Source organism: Sarcophilus harrisii, chromosome 4, assembly GCF_902635505.1.
Source record: "Sarcophilus harrisii chromosome 4, mSarHar1.11, whole genome shotgun sequence".
Classification (NCBI taxonomy): domain Eukaryota; kingdom Metazoa; phylum Chordata; class Mammalia; order Dasyuromorphia; family Dasyuridae; genus Sarcophilus; species Sarcophilus harrisii.
Window position 1 is genome coordinate 40,845,781 of NC_045429.1, and position 16,245 is coordinate 40,862,025.

Below are 16,245 nucleotides of genomic sequence, written 5' to 3' on the forward strand. Positions count from 1 at the left end.
GTTCAAACCTGCGGCCCTAGGGAGGGGAGGCAGTGCAGAAGGGGGCGGAGCCTAAACTGGGGAGACAGTCGAGGAGGCGGGGCCTAGGGAAGGGAGGCTCAGCCTGAGGCGCCTCATTCTTGGGCCTGGCAGTTGGGGCTTGTAGCTGCTGAGGCGAGTCTGGTGGTCTTAAGCGAGGAGCCCCTCACCCCCCCCCCCCGCCCGTGGGGGGGGCCATGACTGGTGAGTGCCCCCCCTCAGGGTGGGGTCACTGTGACGTGTCCAGCAAAGACCTAGGAGCGTAGGTGGAGGGGGCGCCATTGATTGGGGGGGAGGGGGTTAGGGTTGGAGGTGGGGGCTGGGGTGGGGGTGGGGGGGTGGGAAGAAGCGTCTTCTCTGCGGCTGGGAATGCAGCGAGGCGGGGGCAGGACGGGGAGGTGAGTGGTCGCCGCCCTTGCACCTGGATCTGCGCCCCTCCCCCTCCTCTGGGAGGCGCCGTTGCAGCAGTTGGCCCCAGGGAGAGGCCGAGGCCCGGATTAGCTGCTGCTCCCCTCCCCCTCCGTCTGCTCCACGAGCTGGGTCCTGGGCGTTGGGGGGGAGGGGCTGGGCTTCAGGTGGGGGACCCGTTGGGGGGGAGGGGAGCGCGGGGCCTGGACCCCCTGCAGAGGGAACAGGTGCCAGCCAGAAGGCATCGACGTGGGGGCGGCGGCCTCCCGGGTGAAGGTGAAATGAGGCAGGCGGGGCGCGCTGCTCGGCGCAGACCCCGGTGGGCGGGGACGGTGGGTTCTGGGGAGGACCCTCGGCCGCGCCAGGGCTGCTGTCGGAGCTCCGGAGCTCGAGGCGGGCGGCTCCACGCTTTCCCCGCGGCCTGTTCGAGGCGCCGTGGGGCCGAGGCGCATGGGCACGCGCGGTGCCCGGGGGGCGCCGGCCCTTCCCCGGCGCTCCCCCGAGGCCTGCGGAGGGTGGGGACGACACCACGCTGCCGCGGCTCGGCGCGGGAGTGGCGAGATTGGATAGTGGACTGCCGGGAGTCGTCTTGAGCTGCCTGAGCTGCGGGTGCTGCGAGCCTTGGCAGCAGAGCTGTGCCAGGCTCGGGGGTAGGGCGCACAGCGCGGCGCGGGGCTGGGCCCGGGGGGGGCCGCCCGGGAGGGGGCTCCCCGGAGCAAGGTGGAGACTCGGGGTCACGCCTCGGAGCTGCGTTCCCGCGTGGTGGGGCGCGGTGGTGGACTGCCTGGAGTACCGTGAGCTGGGGGTACTGCGGGGACGAGGCTCTCGGGAGAGAGGGAGCGGGGCGGCGGGGCGCCCCGAGACCTGTGGACTGCCTGGAGTGTACTGCAGCGTGCAGCAGGATGCGACGAGGCGCGGTGCAGCGCTGGGATGCTGTGTGAGGAGGCGCGGTCCGGGGGCTGCGGTGCTGGGGAGGGGGCTGCCGCCGGATCCCGCCGTTCGGGGGAGAAGAGGGGGTGCACGAGAAGGGGCTCCCGAGCGGTGCCTCCGCGGCGTGGGGCGGCGGGGCGCTGACACCTGTGGACTGCCTGGAGTACCGTAGTGTGGGGAGGCAGGCGGGTGCTCGGCGAGCTGCCGTGTGGTGCTGTGCTCGGGGGAGAGCGGATGGCGGGCCGGCGTCCCCGAGCCGCGCTGCGCCTCGCTCTGCCCGCCGGCGCGGCGGGGAGCCGTGTAGTGCGGGGTGGGGGAGCCCAAATCAGCCGGCGCAGCACCGCTCGCTCGGGATCGGGCTCAACGAAGCTGGGCTGCTGTGGAGTGCGAGAGTGGTGGTGCGGCGCTTGGGGTACCGTGCTGTCACCTACAGTGCCGCCGCACCCTGCTCGGAGCGGCTCTGCGAGGGCACTCGGTGCGCTGTAGGCTACCTGGGGCAGGGTTCCAGTGCTTGTGCTTGACTATACAGTGGTGTGTGGGGTAGCAGCGACTCCTTGGGATTGTGTGCCGCGCTCAAAGCCTCGCAACGGCAATGCTACACCACTGAAGAGTGTTGGGTCCTCCTGTCACAGTATTTGGGGTGCTGCTGTGTCAGAGAACGTGATATAGTCAGACCACACCAATATCATGTCGTCTACAAAAGCAAGGAGATAGTATTATGTAGTCTTACACGGTAGGGTTACATAACCCCACCTCATTGTGCTCCTCAAAGCACTTGTAATGGTCTTATTTAACATGGTGCCTGGAGCCGGGTAATGTTACATCTTCTACTCAGAGACAGTTATATTCAGATCTAGAATGATATTATAATATGCTGCCTAATAATACAGGAATGGTGTTCTACTTGACTCTGGTAGCTGAGACAGACTACCAATAAACATGGCGTGCTTATAGCACTGTAGTGACCTAATAATATGATTCAAATCCTGTAATGTGTAATGCAGGATTGGGTTCTTATGAGTTTTGTGATAAATTTATGATATATTTTCAGTGCTATATGATATTACATACCAAGTATACTGTAAAATGTATCAGATTTAGAGTGCTGTGAAGCAGTATATAACATCGTGTTCCTTTGCATCGGACTTTTCATGGCTGCATTTTGTTGTTTCTTGGCAAGGATATTAAAGAGATTTGCCATTTCTCTGTCACCAGTTCATTTTAGAGGAAAATGAGATAAACGAGTTATTGACTTGAAAGGGTAGGGAAGAGGAGGGTGTCACGTAGCTACTATCTGAGCCTGGATTTGAACTCAGGAAGATGTCTTCCAGACTCCAGGCCCAGGACTGCATCTCCTATGCTCCCTAGCTTCCCCAATAACATGATATACTACTTAGAGTCCTTTAATATATAATATAGGGTACTATGATAATGTATTATCCTACTTAAATGTTGTATAATGTAACATCCTATAATAATTTGTGGTACAGGGCACTATAAAGTATATTTTAACGTTATACTCAGTAGTATAATAATGATATGCTAGACTACTATAACACAATATACTGTGAAAGCATTATATGATATATTGATGTCATACAGTATAACAATATATGAAAAGGACTCTTGTATATCATGATCCTATTATATATTACATAGAGTAGGATAATAGGACAAAATACTAAAGTACTATATTATTATAGAGTGATATATAACACTGCATAGAGTATGTTTATAGTACTGTAGTAGTATAATATATTAAAGTGCTGTAATTTATAACATTACTGTTAACATATGTACAACTTAAAATGCTGTTATATGTCTAGAGTACTATAATCATAATATATAGCAATATAATTATGTAATAACACATAATAATCACTAGCTAGCATTCATGTAAGGCAAGGTTTGCCAAATTCTTTACCTACATAATCTGATTTGATCATATTAGCTACTGCAATAAATCCTTCCACTCACTTATCCCTATTTGTGGAGGAAAATAATTGTGATTATTTTGATATGTGACCCTTCCCTCCTTCCCCCTCCCCAACATTTATAGATTTAAAGATGTCAAATGCTTATATACATTTATTTTTATATCCTAGTGCCTGACATATTCCAATTGCTTGTTAGTTGACTGTTGAGATTTCTCTATCAACAGACCCCATGTGAATTATTAAAGTTAGGGAGGAACCAGTAAGCCATGGGGATTTCTTTAGACTTTAGTAATCCATGGAATTTAATTCTTATCAATTTCTAATCTGGAGGGAAATATTTTGCGATTGGATCTACATTTTTGATGCAGAAGAAAGGTGCTCACACATCATTTTGGGTGTGGTATGGTACAGCCCTGGGATTGAGAATATAGGAAGTCTTAGATTTGCAAATCACTGCTAAGGAATGACTCTGTGGCCTTGAGTAAATTATTCCCAGCTTCAGGGTCTAGCTCTTTTCCTTGTTAAGATTAAGTAAAATTATATAAAAGTAATTTGAATATTATTTAAACATCTGCCAGCTTTAAATTTGATTTTGAAATAGAGTGGATCCAACCAACATTTGTAAAGAGATGACTGGTTAATAATATTTTTTAAAATTTACAACTTGAACAAGAAAAAAATGGCTTAAAAGACTTAGGTATGGGAATTAAAAATTATTTGAAAGAAACAAGAAAGTAGATATGTGGATTTAAATGTATTAGGGAAAGCTTAATAGAAGTGGAGATAGCAAGACATAACTAGCAAGTTTAGACTTTTCATTCTAACTAAACCAACAACAAATGAATAATCATTAAATAATTTCACATGTCATGTTATTAGCACATGTGAAATGTCATTAGGAAGCTGAGAATTAAAAATTTTTGAATGTTAAGATGGTTTAATCAAGTCATTTAAAACTCTTTTCCATATGGACAGTGAGATCATACAAGCTAAAGCTTAGATTCAATAACCTTATACAGCAGGTGGAAAAGAACTCTGCATAGGCCTAGTTATTTACTTTACTTGGATGATTTCAATGTGCTGAAGTGCTCATCATAAACGTATTAGCCCCTTCAAAGCACCTAATGTTCTAAACATTCCAGTGAAGCAGATCACAAAGATTGAAGCATTAACAGTTTTAAATTACCTGTTCAAGCTTGGCATAAAACCAAGATTATGTTTTCCAGACACATTTATATAATTAGGCCCTAAGGACTTTTCAGAATGTTGATTTAAATGGCTTTTCACTTTCCCCAAATTTGATCAATTTGTGTTTCTTTGACAATTAAAAATCTTTTAAAAACTATTTCAGCATCATCTTTCAATGCTTGGTTATTTGAATGTGTGATTGAAGCCATTTGGTTTATAAACAACCAAAAACTTGTGTTTTTTCTAATTCCAGCTAGTAATTTTGTAATTGTTTTTGCTTGAGGGATCAGAGAGTAATGAACATTGGAGAAAACTTGGATATCATCTTGCCATATAGATAAGGATAAAGATAGAGAGCTTTCTTTCAAGCTCTGGTGCTTTAGATTGCAAATCCTGTTGCTACTGTTTTGTAATTAAAATGTATATGAATGAATCTATACATCCTTTTGATGGTCATTTTCACCTAAAAATAGCATTATTATCCCAAGTATTTTTATGTATGCATTGTTATCCTGACTAATTTTTATGGATGTTTATGTAGCTTTAGAAGTAACTCATTCACAAGAATCTTGACTTGTTTGTGAAACTTTGTCTAACTCTATAAAACTCATACAAATATTTGAAGAAAACCTACACACCCAACATTTAAGATCCTGAAGAGAGAAACATACCCAAAATCACGAGGGGTTTGTTTAAAAAGGGAGAATCAATCTTTTGATCTTCTAAATAATGAACACTTAAAATAGTTTTGTTTTGTTGTTAAACATCACAAACCATAATCAAATGCTGCTATCAACTCTTGATTTTTCAGTAGTAATTTTCTGTTACGTGCCTAGTGGCTGCCTACTTACATGCTCAGTTCCAGATTCCTGAAAGTAAAAATCAGTAGGGAAATCAAGAGTCAGTACAGATAGGATTGGGTGTCAGAAGTTCAATTAGAAGGGAGTTACAACATGGAAGAGATGGGTGGCAGAGTTATTTTAAATGATCTTTTTGGATCTCTTTGTCCGTGTGGATAATTGAGTTGACCCATTGTCAAGTAAGAGATATGGCAAATATACATGTAATTATAACATGTGATAAAGGTATGGAGTACTCTGAGAAGGGTAGTCCATTCATTACTGACTGGAGGTGGGCGGGGAAGACTTGGAAGAGATGGCATTTGAGTTGAACTTCAAAGATTGAGTAGGAATTGATTTGTAAAGCTTAGTTTATAGAAATCTCTTGAAGAATGCTTTTCTTATCTAGAAGAAAGAAGACATTCCAGGCATGGAGAACAGCATAAATAGAGGCATGGAGGCTTGAAAATGCAGGATACTTAAGTTCCCTTTGGCTGGAACATTGAATATACAGATGAGAGTACTATGAGATCGTCTGGAAAACTATCCAGAAGTAGAATGGATTGCTTTGGGAAGTAGTGGGGTTTTGTTCGGGGGAACTTCATGAGATACTGTAGACAGAACTGCTAGTTGAATAGTTGGATGTGAGAGGAAAGAGAAATAAAGGATATGCTGAAGTTTTGAGTGTGCCCTACATTCCATCTCTAGCTCTCACCATCAGAAGGCACTCTAATTTATAATCATTTCTTAACATTTATGAAAGAATCTCAATGCTGGGTACAAAATGTAGGGCACTCTATGAATAGTGCTGCCCCAAATAGAAGATGTCAGGAGTCTGAAGGGGAGAGGGAGCCCAACCAAGCTTAGTTTTGGGCTGCTCTTTCATTTGAAGTATTAAGGGGCTAGATAAAGATGACTGACTTTTGTTTCATTAGAGATGTGGCTTTTGTAGTGTAAAAGAGATGGCAAAACTAGAGACTACAAAGTTGATTCATCTGAGGAAGGAGATAGATGGTATTTGGAATTAATACTATTAGAGTGTAGAGTAAGGAGAGAAGACAACTGAAAAGGGTGCCTGTTGGAACGTTCTCATTAAAGAGTTGGGAAAATGATGTGGGGCCTATGCAGAAAAAATAAGATGGGGAAGTAGAAAAATCAGGCGAGAGTTATGAAGTCAAGATATGAGAGTGATCTGCGTTGGTGTTCAGTGTGAAATATTTTTTAGAGGCCAAGGAGAATAAGGATTGGAAAAAAAGGGATTAGATTTATTAATTAGAAAGTCAATGAAATTATCAGAAAGGCAGTTTCTATAGAGTGGCAAGAAAATCAGATTGCAAAAGGTTGAGTCAGGAAAATCTGGATAATAGGACAGGAGTCTGTGGAAACTAGTTTCATGGACAGATAAAACTGAGTCACTCAGCTGCAGCACTTAACTGACTTTGGACAAGTCATTTAACATTTTTACATTTCAATTTCCTTATCTGTGAAAATGAGGGGTTGGTCTAGGTTACCTTTCATTCAGCTTGAAAATTTTATGATGTGCATCTTTGGACAAATCATTTTATTTTATTGAATACCACTTTCCTTTTATCTAAAGTAGAGAATTCTTAGCTTCCTCAAAGAGTAGTTGTACATAAGTAAAATGTTTTATAAATTCTGGGTAAATTTTTAGTGGCTAGTGGAAGGCTGCTTTAGGAATGACAGGAACTGGTTATATTTATGATATAAGAGCTAACATTTATTTATATAGTGCTCTTAAGGTTTACAAAAGGACTTTTACTCATATAATCTCATTATTTAAATTTTACAAATGAAGAAATTGAGACTGGAAGTTAGAGACTTGCCCAGAATCACACAAATAGTAATTGTTAGGTAAATTCATTATTTTATGTGGTTGTGTGTTTGATACAGGATTTGAACTCAAGTCTCTCTGACTTAAAATTAGAAACTCTTATTACTCACTACAAATAGGCCAATGGAGAGCACTTAAAGGAGAAAAAAGGAATAAATTTGATGAAGGTAGAAGAAAATAGAATTTGTTGGAATAAGGATGATTTTCCCCCTGAAACAGACTTTTAACTGAATTTGCTCTACAGAGTATGTTACAGTGAAATTCCCATGTATTTTGTTATTCTAATAATTAGAGCAGGTCAGAGCCTAATGAATTTATTTATGATTTACATTCTTTGGGGCTGTGCAGGCTCATTCTGCTTACTTTACTACCTTAGTAAATGTAGTCCTTAGTTAAAATATGATAGAGTTGTTTTCCCAAGCGTGAGATTGAAAACTTAAAAATTATTTGCAGAGTACTATAATTGAGCCAGAAAATAAACTCCAGTACCTTTCAGAATGGAACTTGTATTTAATTGCTTTATGAGGCTTAAAAACTTGATGTTTGGGGGAGATTAAGATTTATTGCTAATCCCTCCTTTTATAATGTAAGATTTTTTTTTAGAAGTTTAGAGATTATTTTTACAATATATAAAATGCTATACTTTTGCTATATCTACAAAATTAGCTCATATATTAGCTGGCTTTTAAATAAAACTAACCTACATTGAATTAAGAAAAAAATCTCTTATAGGTACTATGGTTAAATGACAGACTTGTCACTTACCTTGCAGATCAAACTTGGGAAGGACCTGGCTTTTCCAGGAAAAAAAAATTCCCTGCAGATCAGAAGTCAAGGGGGTCTGACAATTTCAGGACAGTGCTCTTTGTTAGGCAGCTTTTCCTTATGTCCCCCTGAAATTTTCCTCCCTGCAGCTTTCCCGAATAGCTCCTGGGGCCAAGCAGAATACACATGCTCCTCTTTTTGACAGTATCATTCATATATTACAAAACTGAGTTATTGGTTTCTGATGTTTCTGTATCCATATTGTAAATTCCGAAGGGCTGATTCTCAATAGTTGTAGTTGCTAAAAAGATGTTATAGTCATCATATAGTGTTTTCCTATTGAAATAGAGAATGAGTTTCTATAGAAGTTTGGTCCCAAGTAATCTATATGTTCAGTACCATATGAGGAAAAAAAATAAAGATAAAAACAGTAATTTGCCCATAGGGGAGGAAGTGTATAGCAAGGGAACAAAACATTTAAAAATGAACAGGAAGAAACGATACCTTCAGATGCAGATGATTCTTATATAATCCACAGATTACTTAGGAGTTCATGGAAAGGAGATAAGAAAAACACAGAATCATAAAAATTAAATTAATTTAGAAATTCAATTTTCCTAGAAACAGCATTGAATATCCACACCAGTATTTTATGAGAAAAAGTGATTGAGAATCGATATTTATAGAATGCTGAGGGGTTTGCTTCTCCACACTTGTAGTTATTGCTAAAAAGATAATTATAAAAGCTTTATAGTTTCCTATTGAATATTATTATAAAAATAGAAAATGAATTTCTGTAGAAGTTTGGTCCCAGGTAATCTATACATCCAGTACCATATGAGGAAAAAAAAAAATAAGGGAGATAAAATCAGTAATTTGCCCACAGGGGGTGAGTATGTATGTAGCTAGCAAGGGAACAAAAACTAACATTAAAAAATGAGCAGGAAGAAACAATATGTTCAGGTGCTGATGATTCTTATATAATCCACAGATTACTTAGAAGTTCATAGAAAAGGAGATAAGAAAAGCACAGAATCTTAAAAATTAGATTTAGAAATTCAGTTTTTCCTTAGAAACAACATAGAATACCAACACCAGTATTCTCTAAGGAAAAGTGGTTGAGGATGGATATTTAAGAATGCTGAGGGGGGAAGGGGCTTGCTTCTTAGTGTTTTGTAGTAATTGCTAAAAAGATGACTGTAAAAGCTGTATATTTTCCTATTGAATACTTGTATGAAAATAGAGAATGTGTTTCTGTAGAAGTGTGGTCCCAGATAATCTGTATGTCCAGTACCATGTAAGGGGAAAAATATATATATAGAATCAGTAATTTACCCCAGAGGAGTATGTATATGGCAAGGGAACAAAAATTAACATTAAAAAATGAGTAGGAAGAAACAATATATTCAGGTGCTGATGATTCTTATATAATCCATAGATTGCTTAGGAGTTCATAGAAAGGAGATAAGAAAAGCACAGATTCTTAAAAATTAGATTAATTTAGAAATTCAATTTTTCCTTAGAAATAGCATTGAATATCTACACCAGTATTTTATGAGGAAAAGTGATTTGAGAATGGGTATTTATAGAATGCTAAGAGGGTTTGGTAAGCACCAGTAAGTTATAATTTATTCAACAATAGTAATTTTAATATAAATAAGTTTAAATATAAAATTCATTATTTTAAGAAGCATCATTTGCACAGAAGTCTCACTGTTTCCAGAGCTACTGTACTCTGGGCCATTTCCTATAAACTGATTTGTCAGCTTAAATGAATTCAACATCTTCCCTTTTTCCCCTAAATAGTATTTAAGCATAGCAAAGAACAAAGGTGAGATAGCATGGCATAGGAGAAAGAAAAGGAACAAACTTGGATTTAACCCCTGTGTCTGAGAACCTGAATAAGCTACTTAAATCTTTTGATGCTTCCTTAGCAATCCTGAGATCATAGAAAAGAGGAAACTGGAGAGGGTGGTCGTGGTTGTAGTCCTAGTCCCTAGTCCTAACACTGAAAGAGTTAAGAGATTCAGCCTGACCATTGTAGTCTAGCAAGGATGATCGTTCCTTACAGGTCATCTAGTCTCCTTGGCCCCATGTTGCAGATGAGAAAGGTCAGATTTGTGCAAAGTCCAAGTGAAATTGAGAGTTTCTAGTCCCTGCATAGATTTGGGGTGTCTGAACTTGAATAGGAAAAAACCCTTTATTTTGATATAATTAATTTTCTTTTTAATCCTATCATTTAAAAACATGCTGGAAAGAAGTTCATAGGCTTCTTCACACTTCAGAGGAGTCTCATGGCACACACAAAATAAAGACTCCCCTATCTTAAGTGAATGTTTTACTTGTGCATCCTCATTTGGTTGTTCCAATAACCTTGTGGAGAATATACAACTGGTATTACTATATATCCTCTTTCCATAGATAAGAAAACAGGTTCAGAGAAGTTTTGAACCCAGGTTTCTCCTGATTTAGAGCCCCTACTATCCCCATCCTTGTTTAATCCTTGAAATTCCAATATTATCTTTAATTCCATTCGCAGTATTTCTTAAAACACAAACCAAAACAAAAAAGTACATCAGTTTTTGTTTTTGTTTTTTTCCTATTGATATCTTAATCACTTAATCATCAATCTGTTACCAGTTTATTACAAAACCTGATTCTATGTGCTTTCCTGCATAATTTGTATTGTAAAAATTTTCTATCGGGATCTTCAGTATTAAAATCTACTCCCTAAGTTTTTCCTTTTTACATTTTGATTTTTGCATAGTGGGATTCTTTGAATGTGGGGTGCATAATTTAATTTAGAAAAATGATTATATTGCCGGTAGTTTTTCTCTTCAGTCATTACATAAAACAATTCCTTCCCCATGAATCCTGCTACAGGGTTGCTGCTTTCTTTGAAAATAGTTCTCCCTCTCCTCAAAATATATTTTGATTTAAAATATTTGAGGTTTTGGTATATTATTTTAGAATTAGTTGTGATAATATAGAAGTAATTCACCCTTAACCTTGGAAATTAAAATGTTTACTGATACTTTGGGGTTAGGGGCACTATTTTTTATTTGTATTAAATTTGAAGATGAATATTCTAAACTCAGAATTAATAATTTGATTGTATGCATTGATACTCTTTTAAGAAGCTAAAAACTAGAAATGTAGTGCTTCCTATGTTTTAGTTTTTACCCTGATAGCTAAAATTTATTTTGGTTTAAATTTTGTTGGAGAAGCAGATTCATTAAGTGAATTGCTTAAAACCATATTATTTGATAAGCATCTAGACCAGAGTCTAAATGTTAAACTCCTTCTCAAAGTATTTATTTTCACTATTAGTTATTTATATAAATGGATGATTATTCCTAGCAATTTTAAAATCCCTGATTAGTTTTTTTCCAGCAGCTAACCTGTGAGTTTTCAGGCATACATACACACACACACAATACATATATACACACATAAACACTTTAAAAATTTGTTACTAGCACAGTATTCAGAGAAGCAAATCTAAAAATTTTATAGATATGTTTATATTAATATAGTCAAGTGTAGTGTGTGTGTGTGTGTGTGTGTGTGTAAAATTTCCCCCATCACAGAATAATTGACTTTGGATTTTTTTTCGGGGTAATTGTACTATTATACATTGTTCATTAGATAACTGACAGCTATACTCTTTGCTTATGTTTTTCACTATTGGAATCATCTTGTTATTCAAGAAAATTCGAGGCATTTGTTAAACTGGACAGAATTCTTAGAAGTTGACTTTTTCTTTCTTTTTTTTTTTATGCACAGGGCACCTATAAAATAGTTATAATTTCTAGGAGAAGGATACTTAGTTTTATAAGAATGTAGTTTTTAATCAGTGAATGTTGTAAAAAATACCACTTACCTTTACCCCAAGGGAAGATTAAAATTATTTTACCAATATTTAAATCTTTTTAGTTTATTTCTTTCTCATTTAGATTCTAAATATAAAATGTGCTGTCTGGAAAGATAGGCATTTATATACCTTCTTAACTTTTGACTAAGGAAAAAACAAATAAAAAATTTAAAATGTGGTCACTTAGACTTTTTTAACCATCCTAAACTTTAATACAACTTGATAGAAATTTTATTTGTTTTTAACAATTTTTAGATAAAATTTCCTATGCCTGAAAGGAAGAAAAATGAATTTTCTTGGATTTGGATAGTACTTCTGTGCTGTTTTTTGAATAGATGATTTTTATTTTGTTTAATACACTTACCCGGGTGTTTTTTAATTTGAGAGGATACTAATATTCTAGTTGCTAGTTGGAATAATGTTCTGTTAACATGCATATTTTAATGCAGTATGGTTACAATTCACAATTGAATTTAATTTTGTATATTGTAAGCCAATGCATTCTTTGGAATTTAGTGTTTGTAGTTTAAGGGCTTTTCTCTTTTCTTTCAGATATTTTAACACTTTGGTAAGTAATTTTGTTTAAATATTTGAGCAAAGATTAATATTTTGCTGTTAGTGAAATTGCCTATGAAGTGTTTGGAGGACCAGATAATGTAACTGCAATTGCAGTATTGTGAAATGTTTATCATATGTTTGATTTTTGAAGTCCATTTTAGAATTAGTTACTCCTATTCATGTCCAAATTTATTTATTCACAACAATGTGAATGTGAAATAAACTCTTTAAAACACTGTATTTATTGATCTTTTAATTGTTAGAGATGGGGAAAGTTTGGGCATGAAAAGTTTAAGAAAATTGCATAGTATAAGGACTGATGCTAGTTTCCCAAGAAAGATTTAACCCAGAAGTTATTTCTTTTTATTGTGCTATTTGGTGAAGTCAGTTTTGCTTATTGGAATATACAACAAATCAGTCAACATATATATGTTGTACACAGTGTGCCCATATGTTAAATTGTTTTGGGGGATACAGAAAATGTAGAAAGGAAGGAGGGGGGGGTTATCCATACTTAAAGGAGAATGTAGAAAACATTCACTATTGGGCTTGAATACCTTGAAAAGTTTGTGAAGAAGGTTATAAGTATGGTTAGGTAGGACTGGGTAGTGTTGAAACTATCAAAAACCTTGAGGCTGACTGGAATATATAGATATATGGCATGTATGGACTTAGTGAGGAGAGGGGACTGTATTGGGGTTTTGGTTGTGTGGGGTGAACTTTTTAAAGACGACCTTGAAGTCGTCTTCAAGTAGAAGTCAAGTAGAAGAAAATAGGGCAGGTTGGGAAGAGTGCAGTATAAATTGAGGGAATTTTATCAGTGACAGAAATATGATATGGCCTGTAAAGCAGAACCCTTTGGTGTTCTCTAGGTTTGAAGGGTAGTGGTAGTTGAAAGGAAATAGAATTTCGGAAATGATTGGTTTGGAGAGAAGGGATATCAATTAGGGATATTTTTTGGGTATTAGAAATTAGGTTAGAAGAGTGCAAATGAAAGCATAAAGAGTTGGGAAGTCATGGAGAATATATAGCTAGACCAAAGACTAATTTGGAAGAGGGTGCCTTTGAGACAGGAAGGGAAGCAGCCCAACAGCCAAGCCTTATGTAAACTTGTGTTAAAAACTTGTTATGGTAGTGCAGGAATCTTTTTTTTTTTTTTTTTAAATTAAAACTTTAATGACCAAAACTCTTTATTTTTCTCTCCTTTCCACTCCTAGTCCTCTTAGCTAAAAAAAAGAAAAACAAAACACTTGGGACAAATATGTATAGTCAAGCAAAACAGATAATCTGGAGTGGTCAGCTTCGAAGATTATTCTCTTTTTTAGTATAGCAGTAATTAGCTTGAATTCCATAGCAGAAGTGTTTTTTTTTTGCTAGTCAGGTTATAAACATTTTATCTTCAGTTGTGACTATATCCGTGCTTGCTCTTAGATAGACAAAAAGTAAAGCCAGTTTCCTTAATCCAACCTCTTTTAAATTTTTATGAAATGGACTTCTGTTTTTTAATAATGCATTTTAAACAAAGTGCTTTGGGAAATGAGTAGCATTATAGTAATATTGTGAAGATTCTTGTTTGTGGTGGAGCACAGAAAAATTTTTTGCTTTATGCAGTGAGTGGCTCTGGCTAAAATAACTCAAATGTTTTCTATGTTAAATTTTAAATATGTAAATTCACATTTTTCTCATAACATTTCAAACTATTTTTTACTCTAAATCATTTCAAGCATTAAATTCTTAGGATTTTTTACTAGAAATTATCAAAACTGAAACAGTCCCTACCCTCAAGGAACATACATTCTGAGTAGGGAGTTAGGAAATTTTGATCACAAAAGTAGATAAAAAAGTAATTGGGAGAGGGGGGCAGAAAGCAGAGCATTAATAATTGGGAAGATCTAGAAAGGCCCCTTTTGAAGGTTGTGAGATTTGAACCTTTCTAGGGAGCTGGGAAAGAATATTCGAGGTTTGTGAGGAGATGAAGGAAGTGAAGGGAGATCACTGAGACATGGAATGTTTTGTTTATTTTCTTTCAACAAATATTTTCTGAGTCTCAGTAACCCCTTATGGTGCACTATATTCTTTTGGAGAAACTGAGATAAGATCTCTCCGCCTTAGGGGTGGGGGGGTCTCAGTCCAAGAGGAAGGTGCCAGAGTAATTTTTATTCATGTGTTTATTTGTACTCACATAGCATGTTGACTTATGTCTTATGTATTAATTAAAATTCATTTTTTAAGCACTTACTATATTTCAAGTCCTGGATATACAAATTAAAAAGCAAGACAGTCCCTATCTTGAGAGTTCTCATTTTAAAAGGAAGGTGGAAAGGGATGTGTGTGTGTGTCTCATAATCCTGAGGAATCGTATCTTCTGTATAGAAGATCTGACTTAATCATTAACCTTTACCTGTCATTCTTCCCATTCTTGCTAAAATTCATGTATTTAGTGCCAACAAATCTTGGGATTTTTGGGGATATATCCCCTTGGGTAATTTCAAAAACAAATACTTTTCCAGTTTATTTTGCCCACTATCTTAACTTTTGGAAGTTACTTGTAAATTTTTTTTACCCAAAATTGGTGCTAATTTTTTTTTTTTTAATCCAGTATTTTTTGAGAAGAGGTGGCCCAAATATCCACAACTTTTGTAACCATTGTTCATTTCATGTGTCTTTTACTCTGAAATAAATGTTAAAGGAATTTTATAAAGGGGAGTGAATAGTATACTCTGAAAAACCCTACAAAGATGGACTTAAAGTAATCAGTAAGGTATTTCTGGTCTATATCAGTGATTTGAAGCTGTGTGGAAAAGTGCTTTGGAGCTTAAAAGGTTATGAGAACGCTGTGCTGTGAGGCTGTCTGCACAAAACCTTTCCTTTGCCGTTGGGACTACAAGAGAAAAAGGATACCTGTTTATTTCATAATTTTTTTGGGGGGGGGGGTAGGTGGGTTTTCCTTCCTTTATTGACATTTTAAGCATAAGAAAAAAGTTAGCTTGGTCTTCCCACCTGTGTGTGAGTCAGATAAAAGAAGTGATTTATTTTTTATAAAGGAGAATTTTGGATTGTTAAAGATTTTTTTCATTTTTGTTTTGTCATTTTCAAATTTACCTTTAAAAAAAAAAAAAGATAATCACCTTAATCTTGACCAGATGCCTATTAGTCTTACAGTATTTCTAATGAAGCTTTTAGGACAAAATGAATTTGTGGCAGTGTTAAAACTTTTTTTAAAGCAGAGAATTTTTTTGTTGTTAAATTGTTTGAAAAATATCTTAAGATTGTAAGGAGAATATGATATTAGAGCTCCATTATAACAAACGATTACTTAAGTAGTATATGCCATGCCCTTGCAAATAATATACACACATATACAGATATATGATGAATTCATGATATGATGTGATTAATTTTACAATATTTCTTCTTTAAAATATTTTTTAAAGTAGACGATGTCTTCTTTTTTGTTTGAATCATTTTATAATAGTGAATCTTCAATACCTAAGGAGAATATATTAGAACTGTGTAATATTTGTTATTTAATTAATGTATGTATGTGTGTATGTACACACACACATATATATACACCACTATAGCTTTGCAAATAAAATTACATATATCATGCTTAAAATTACATATATCATGCTTGATATAATGTGATTAGTTTTACAGTATTTTTTTTTCTGAAGTTTTTAGGGCAAAATGATGTAGCTCTGGTAAATTTTTTAAAGGAGAGATTTTTGCTTATATTGTAATGGATCTTGAACTTGTAAGTAGAATACAATAATAGAACTTGTAGCAAGATTTGTTATTACACAAATTGGTATGTATGTGTAAATTTAATGTATGTTGTTTATATATATATCAATCACATAGCATCATGTTTTT

General features: G+C 37.3%; 1 protein-coding gene across 4 annotated transcripts in view; it reads left to right on the plus strand.

The window, feature by feature from the left end:
* The first annotated feature begins 311 nt into the window (after positions 1-311).
* The window catches only part of SSX2IP (SSX family member 2 interacting protein), a 69,838-nt gene continuing 53,904 nt past the window's right edge, over positions 312-16,245 (plus strand). The window contains exon 1 of one of the 4 annotated variants that reach the window (XM_031969402.1): positions 312-416. The gene's annotated coding sequence lies outside the window, so the exon portion shown is untranslated. The remainder of the gene's footprint in view (positions 417-16,245) is intronic. The other 3 variants (XM_031969399.1, XM_031969401.1, XM_031969400.1) reach the window with 3 other exon arrangements.